Below are 8,376 nucleotides of genomic sequence, written 5' to 3' on the forward strand. Positions count from 1 at the left end.
AACATCAACATTTGGAGATGGAATTCTTATAGAAAATGAGGATAGCTAAGCAATTTGATCGTACTCTTCCTCATCCACAACATAAAATACTTGGGTAGCTTGTTTAGCTATAATAAATGGTTTCGATACATAGCCGTATAGTCGTTTGAGGAAAGGTCAAAAACTATAAAACCATCATTGTCAACTTTAGCGCCTTGTTGGTTGTCAACTAATTTACACTTGAACATAGGTATGGTGATAGAATCATGTTTCAATTCCCAGATTTCTATATATGTGGGAAATACATCTCGAGCTAGCATAACGTCAAGATGATATCACTTTCTCATGAATCTAACACCTCGAGATCAATACCTTTTAGAATGAATCATGCTGAAAATCAAGCATAACTTTGGGACTGTGTATCGAATGTGATCTGGTTTGTTCCACGAATTTTCATGGGAATCATATAAGGCATCAAAACATGATAATCATGGGACTTCATACAAAAAAAATGGTTATATCATTGACACAGATGTTAGAAGAATATTCGGATGGAGCCTTCACACCATGCAAAAATTTACAAAATTTTGTTTTATCGGCCTTTGACATGGTATAACAAGCTACCGGTAGATACATACACTTTCCAGGATTCTTAATAGGAGCAAGCTTGGGTTGAATTCCCATTTCAACTATGTCTTCTCGAACATTCTCGAACACTGACCATGTATTTCAACTTTTCTTTGATGTTAATCAATAGGCCTACCAAGATTTTAGGATTTTCCCTGACTATTTTGTCGGTTTGTGTTTCACGGCGCACCATAGCCGTTGACCGTTGACTTTTCACGAGTTTAACCTAAACTGAGGGTTTTTTTATTATAGATTAAGGATTGGCATCGAGTTGGTATTTGTAACATCAGATTCCAGGTATGTTCTTGTTTGGTCCTTTAAGTTTGAAATTTTTGCGAAAATGGTCCCCTCATACGTTGGGCGTACGTTTGGTACGCTTAGCGTACATGCGCGCATGGAGTCGGGGAGCTTAACCACGTACGTTAGGCGTACATGGTGTACGCAGGGCGTACGACAACCAAGACCAAACCCTAATTTCTAGGGCATGATCCCTATTTAAACAACATTATGGCCTTTGGACACTCACTCTCATCAGCCTCCACTATTCATTCGTCCCTTTGAAACCCTAGTTCACCCCCTTTGAGTGTTCTTGAGCTTTGAAGTGTTTTTGTGGCATTTTAGTGTGTGTTCAAGAAGAAGGAACTTGGAGACCAGACATCTGTTGAGGTTGACCTTCTAGATCCAGAGTCTTCATCAACGTTGGAAGCTTTTGAAGGTAAAAAGTTATTACCTTGATGATTCATTTTGATTGTTAGAGTTGAGGGCTTGTTTATGAGTTTATTTGGTCCCATGGGTTCTTTTTGTGAGTTTAGGCAACTCCAAAAGTTAGAGCTGTTAGATCTCAGTCCCTTTGATGTTTTAGATGCATAAAAATGTCTTCTTCATGGTTGATATGAGTCCATGAATGAATTTAAGTCCTTAATGTGAGATTTGTTGGAAAAATATGGATGTTGGATTCCATTAAGACATGCTAAGGCATAAAAGTTTCCAATTTTATGTCTTAGAACCCCATAATGGTCGAGATCTGAAAGTTGGATCAAATGGCTGAAAGGATTAAACACCCAATGGCTTAAGGTGGCAAGCAGCTCAGTACGCTAAGTGTACCAAGGGGTATGCAGCATGTACTGGCAAGCGGTCATGTACGTTGAATGTACGCCTCTGATTGGGCTTTTGGACTTCGGTTGGGCTTTGGACCTTTGGGCCTTAGTTAGTTTTTGGGCTTTGGCATGTTTAGAGTAGGTGGGTCTCAGAGTTATGTTAGTGGGCCTTAAATTGTATGAGTTGGGCCTTTTTGGGCCTTGGGCCCATTATTGTGCTTTGGGCCAAGTTTGGTTAGGCCCATTATAGGAAAGGGTAAAATGGGCTTTTACCTTAGGAGTCTAGATTTGGGATTTAGGCCCACGGTTATGGTTTATAACCTATCTCTGATTAGGGTAATTTGTGTATGTTTAGTGTGGGATCTTCCAATTTGGTAGTCGAGCAGTCAGTTATTTATTAGCGGACTGAGGCGAGTTTCCTCACTGTATCAATGGGTCGAAGGCACCAAGGTCGGCCCATTATTTGTGATATAGAATGCTAGTCATATTTTTGATATTTGTATGAAAGACCAGGATTTGGACCTTGGCAATTGTATGTTTTCAGGTACTTCCGGTGCTAAGGGAAAGGGCCCGACGTGATGGCACAACATTCTCTCCTCACTATTTTCCGCACTTATTGATATTATTAATCTGATGATTGGACATAATTATTATGTAATGGTTTTTGGAACAATTTAATGACTGTAAATCTTGTTTAGAAAAATGAAAAAAAAAGTATCCTGGTTTTTGGGACGTTACAATATTAGGTGGGTTGTGTTAGCTGCATCAGCCGTTGAGGGTTGCTGTTGGGGTTCTACCATTGGCTCAAGTGAGTATTTTCACTATACTTTGTGTGACATTGTATATCCTTTGTATGGCGTGATATAGGTATTGTTGGAGTACAAGTATGCCAGTTGACTAGGATAATACTTGTTATGTAAGTAGCTGTATGACACTTGGTGTCATGGTAAGCTAGACAACTAGGGTCTTGCTTGTTGATTGTATGATATTGTTACATGTCATGACTAGATAAGGTATTGGTAGTATTGGTCGATTGTTGAGTTGATACCCTATGGGTTGTATGTGGTTTAAATTAGATAGCTTGAGAACTATTGGTATAAGCCTTATTGCATGGTTATTGTTTCATATATTGCTTTCGGGTATGATCATATGTTCGAATATCCATCTTATTCCCTACTACCTATGATTATGTATTCATACAACGAATGTTAGTATTAGCATTGGCCTCAATATGGATATTGTATGGCTATACGCCAATGGTTACATGGCAACTGCGATTCGGTGGTAACTGGTGGCCGAGAGCCCGAGACCCAGTTGAGGTACGGTGACAGAGTGCCAATGGTTGATGTACATGGTTATTATATATGTTGATATGTATGTGTAACATCCCAAAATGCTAATACTTTTTTTTTCATTTTCAAATCATCAAACTCACACAATGTTTGTTTCAAAATCAAACATAGTAAATGTATCACAATCATCAGAGTAAAATAACAATCATCAGTGCGGAAAGTCATCAGGGGATGTTGTAACATCCAAAAAATTTCAACAAATTTTAAACTTTTCGAAACACCTATTTAATAATAAAAGTGTTTACATTGTCTCCAAAACATTATTTAAAAATCAGTCTCCTAAGATCCAATCAGTTGTAAAACCAAGGACGTGTATGGTCACACCTTCGCCTTGTCACAGTCCTCTGAAGTACCTGAAACCTTAAACCATAGACCAAATCTGTAAGCACGAAGCTTAGCGAGTTCCCCCGAAGTACCATCATATACACATAACAACAAAAAATATGCATACAGAGCCTTTAGCCTGACTGGAACGCCGCACCGGCCTACCAACTATATGGAACGCTCACAGAACCTTCATCATGACTGGAACGCCTCACTGGGCCTTCAGCGTATCTGGACCATTCTCTGGACCATCGGCCTGACTGGTACGCCTCTCAGCCCTGCAGTCTATCCGGGACGCCCTGGGTCTCTTGGCCTTCAGTCTACATTGGTCCGCCTCAACCCAACCACACAACATGTCGACATATACATAATAGATAAGCATACATATAACCCGTCAACAGACAATTAGAAAGATTTTATAGATCACTAAGCATAGCATCATCCTATATACTAGGATACCGATCTAACAGATCACTACAACACGATAACATACTAACACATAACATGATATCTAATCCAATGGGCCGACCTTGATGCTTTCGACCCGCAAGTACAGTGAGGAAAACTCACATTTGAATCTAAACAATAGTTGACGAGGTCCTGACTTCGAATCTCAGCTCTAACTGATGCCTAACCATCAAAAAGACCAATTCTCAAACGTAGTCCAGAATACCCAATATACCCCCATGGGTCAAACTAGGTCAAACGGTCAAGAAGTCAAGAAGAGCCAACTCAGCTGACCACTACATCGTGGTAGCCCTTTACCACGTCATGGTGATTCATTAAAATCTCGCGGCCCAAAAGCTCATCGCCACGTCGTGGTGAGGCTTCACCACGTTGTGGCCAAAAAGAAATTATATAAAATCGGAAATAATTTCATACATGGAATCGAGTGTTACAGATGTTGTGCAGTAAAGTCGGGTCATTCCCTTGGAACTGGAAGTACCTAAGAATGTTTAAACCATAAAACCATAAACACAAAGCTTTGTAAGTTCCCTAAAATACCACATAACATACATAACATCGGTCCTGCCCACATACCAGGCCCTGCACTTCATAACGAGCCCCACCCACATCACGAGCCTCGCCAACATAATGAGCCCATCATACAAATGGGCCCAACCCAACATACATAACGTACATATGGGCCCAACTCAACATACAATGCGGGAGTCACAGAGACAGCTAACATCCTACACAGTATATTGAGAAGACTCACATGTCTCATGAAGTCAACTAAACCACAGCCCAGTGCTATGCAACAGGTGCTACAACACACCTATTAAAATTAAACAAGGTCTAACCTTAGTCTATACTCTAGAACTAGCAATTTGACCAAAAGTCAACCCAGGTCAACAAGTCCGGAAATTAAGGTTATTGTTATTAATCCATTGTTATTTTGATTATGTTTTAGTAATAAGTTTATTGTCACTGTAGCCCAACAAACTTTTGGGTTTTGGTTTAAATGGTCCCTTGTGATATTTTTTTGCGTTATAAGGGAACGAGTTCAACTTTTACCGACTAGTTTGGTCAGACTATCTGTAATAATAAGTTAGTCATTCGAAGAAGAGTGACACTTAGGAAATAATATGTTGGTTTATAATTAAATACCTTTGTGTCCGTCCTAGTCAGCAAATCCTGGTCCCCATGATTGATGGTGGTCCCTTTGAATATAAATGGGTCCATGGTGATCCCTTTGAATATAAATGGTGGCACCACATCCACCACCACTGTCAGCACAAACACCAACACCAACACCACCACTACCATTGGCATCTACCGCCACCACCACCAACAACAACCACAACCTTCTCCCTTTATTCCCTTCTTCCGGTCATCTCATTCCCTTCTTCCACCCTTTTTGGTTTTCTTTATTTGGATGTGAACTCCATTTTTTGTGGATGTGAAGAGAGACCTTTAGAGAATAAGTAGGAGATGCATAAGTTCAAAGAAGAGATGGGATGCGGCTTCATCATTTCCAGGGTCGATTACATTAATCTCCAACACCAATTTGAAGCTAACGACGAAGTTTGTAAAGAGGATAGTGGATTCATGGCGAAAATGGAAATAATCAAGAAAATCAAACATCGCAATCTCGTCCCATTATCAGGGCACTCTAAAATAGGAGAAGAATGACTTTGGTGGTATACGAGTACATGAAACATGGAAGTTTAGAAGCTGTTTTTCACGATTGAGTTACATGCGGTGGTTGTGTTCAAATTCAAAATTGGGGATCAAGAAAGAAGATAACAATTGGTCAGGGAGGAGGTTATCATTTCTTCACCATAGGTGTATACCTCATATAATCCTCCATTATTTGAAGCCCCATGATGTTCTTCTCGATGTAGATTTTAAAGTTATGATTTCAGATTTTGGAATGGCGAGACTTGTGAATACGTTGGACACTCACTTAAGTGTGAGTACACTCATCGGAACTCCAGGATATGTTCATCGGGCGACCCCTTCATATTTTTCATAATGATATTTTGAAACCTTAAAACAAGAATTCATTCCCTTATAATGCAAAAAAAAAAAAAAAAAAAATCACAAATGATCATTTAAACAAAAACCGATAAGTTAGTTGGCCACAGTGACAATACTCCTTAATAATAAAACAAACTATTTACTCGTATTGTTTGTTATGTGAGAAACTAAGCATCGTTAATAAGTAAAATTGATAGAAATTGACAAACATGCCCTCACAAAATAGAAATGCATATAAATAAAAGTTTTACAAGATCAATAGGAATATTCATTCATCAATTTTAATTTTTTTTCGTAGAAGGCCGAATTTCTTTTTTTTCCCCACCAAAAGGCTTTCTATCAATGAATTGGATATGTCTTTTATACTCTATCATCTCCGCATATCAAAACCTCCCAAACCAATATCCCATATGGGGATCTTTTACAAACCAGTCGATTCCATCTTTCAACTTATTACATTTTGCATGTTTTTCCCCTACAAGCTCAACTAGATATCAACGGTTCATAACCTTTACTATCCCAAAATGTGAGCCACCCCTATTCTGCAACCTTCCACCCTATGACTCCCAAAGGCTCCAAAAATCTCCCCCATGGATGAATCTTGGATAAAGAGAAAGAGAACAGAATTGGAGAGATGAGTGACCGATAGAGAGGAAGAAAGCAAGAGGGGTAGGGAGAAATAAACGCAAAGGGATTAAAGTACAACCATCTGGGTGAGTAATTTGGGGGCGTTTTCATTACAGACCCCCAAACTCTTAAGGTCGGCTTTGGTGATCGGTTTGCTAGCTTGCCACTCTTGTTATTTTATAGGATTATCATTTGAATACAATTATTAAATTTCAGTTTTATTTGTTATTTGTTTCTTATTTGTTGTTGCAGGGTTATTCCAAGGTTTGGATAGAATCATGAAAAATAAGAAAATGATGTCACCGGTTAAGGCTTAAGGTGTTTCCATTGTCTTTACGAGTTATTCTTATTATGTAATTATTATAGAACTATTCATAATCTGAATGAGCATGAAACTAAATTTGTTAAAATTTTATCATTGATTTTGAATCTAAAAAAGTTAGAGTGTCCATCCATCTCAATCTTTTTGTTACATGCAACAGTTAAAGATCATATTGACAAATTTTAATTAGTTTTTCATGAAAAAATTTAGCCTTAAAAATGTATTGGACAAATTTGCCTTTATAACCTCTTATGTGTTTTGCCACATACAGGGTGTACATAACCATCAGTTTCCCTTGAGAAAATGGCAACAAAACTGGACAGAAATACATTGCTATTTCGGAGCGTGTACTGAAAGTTTGTTGCTATTCTGGAGTGGATATTAGAAGTTTGTTGCTATTATGTACTGTGGCTATCATTAAAGTATAAGAAACTGGACAGATTTTACACTTATTGGACATATTTTCCCATGCACAATCAAGTTGACATATTTGCCCCTACGATTCTGTTCTAGTCTCGAAACCGATTTCCATCCCATTCTCATCCGTACAATACAATATGGGAAATTCTATGCTGCTGTTTTTTTGGATCTATGAAGTTTGTTACTATTGTTAATCTTTGCCCACTAAATCATTTCTACCTTGTTTACGTTTGAAACTTTGGTATCAATTGACATCTCATCTAGTTCCACCTTTTGCCTTGTATCTGAATATTAACGGGCTCTGTTGCTGCTAATTCCATGTGAAAATGATTAAAAGTTTGTATTTATGTTTTTGGTGACCACTTGAGTATCATATATTTGAGTTTTTTTATTTGCTTCTACTGCATCCTTTAATATCAAATTGGTATTTTCCATTTACATCTTGAAGTTGTATATAAGTTGGTGCTCTAGCCTACTCACACGATTCAAAATTCATTGCTTATTTTGGGAAAATGTAGTTCTTGGAGTCCTTACTCTGGCGACATTGTATAGTTTATGCTTCATGTTTTGGTGATGTAACTTATTTACTCTTTGTACTTATACCACTTCTCCCTGAGTTCCCTGCTAGTTATATTATTATTTATAAAATGTGTTATTCTAAAAAAAACTTAGCAACTCGATATCAAGATCTTGATGTTGTCATAGCACTCCAAAAGACACCTTCAGTGAAAAGTACTTGCGTTGTTTGGTTTACTTAAATTAGTGTGTCTTAGTCATAAAATGTGGTTGTATTCTAAAAATCGGGACATATAATTGTATGGCTATAAGACACGGTTGTTACATTAGAAACCAGGTTATTTTAGTATTAAATATACCCCGGTTGTTTGTTGAAAGCCGGGTCATATCAGACTCCCCCTTATAAAACCCGGTTTTTATATAATACAACCCATTTTTTTTTTCCAGAAACCGGGTCTTATATACTGCTCCCTATGTGCCATTTTGTAGTAGTTCTTAGAGAGGAATGAACAAAAGAAGAAGGTGGTGAATATCTCAAGTGTCAACTTGTGGTACTTCAAGATTCTAACTCAAGATTGTATTGTACTTTAAGTTCTTATGTAATTGTGGGATAGAGGTAAGGAACTAG

The 8,376-nt window shown here is 37.9% G+C and overlaps 1 long non-coding RNA gene across 1 annotated transcript; it reads left to right on the forward strand.

The window, feature by feature from the left end:
* The first annotated feature begins 6,243 nt into the window (after positions 1-6,243).
* LOC145169067 (uncharacterized) lies at positions 6,244-7,311 on the forward strand. The gene is made up of 3 exons (XR_013742273.1): positions 6,244-6,623; positions 6,743-6,808; positions 7,084-7,311. It is a non-coding gene; the product is annotated as an uncharacterized LOC145169067 (long non-coding RNA).
* Positions 7,312-8,376: the final 1,065 nt, after the last annotated feature.

Source organism: Lactuca virosa, chromosome 4 (genome assembly GCF_052849685.1).
Source record: "Lactuca virosa cultivar CGN04683 chromosome 4, Lactuca_virosa_CGN04683_v6, whole genome shotgun sequence".
In the NCBI taxonomy this organism is placed as follows: Eukaryota; Viridiplantae; Streptophyta; class Magnoliopsida; order Asterales; family Asteraceae; genus Lactuca; species Lactuca virosa.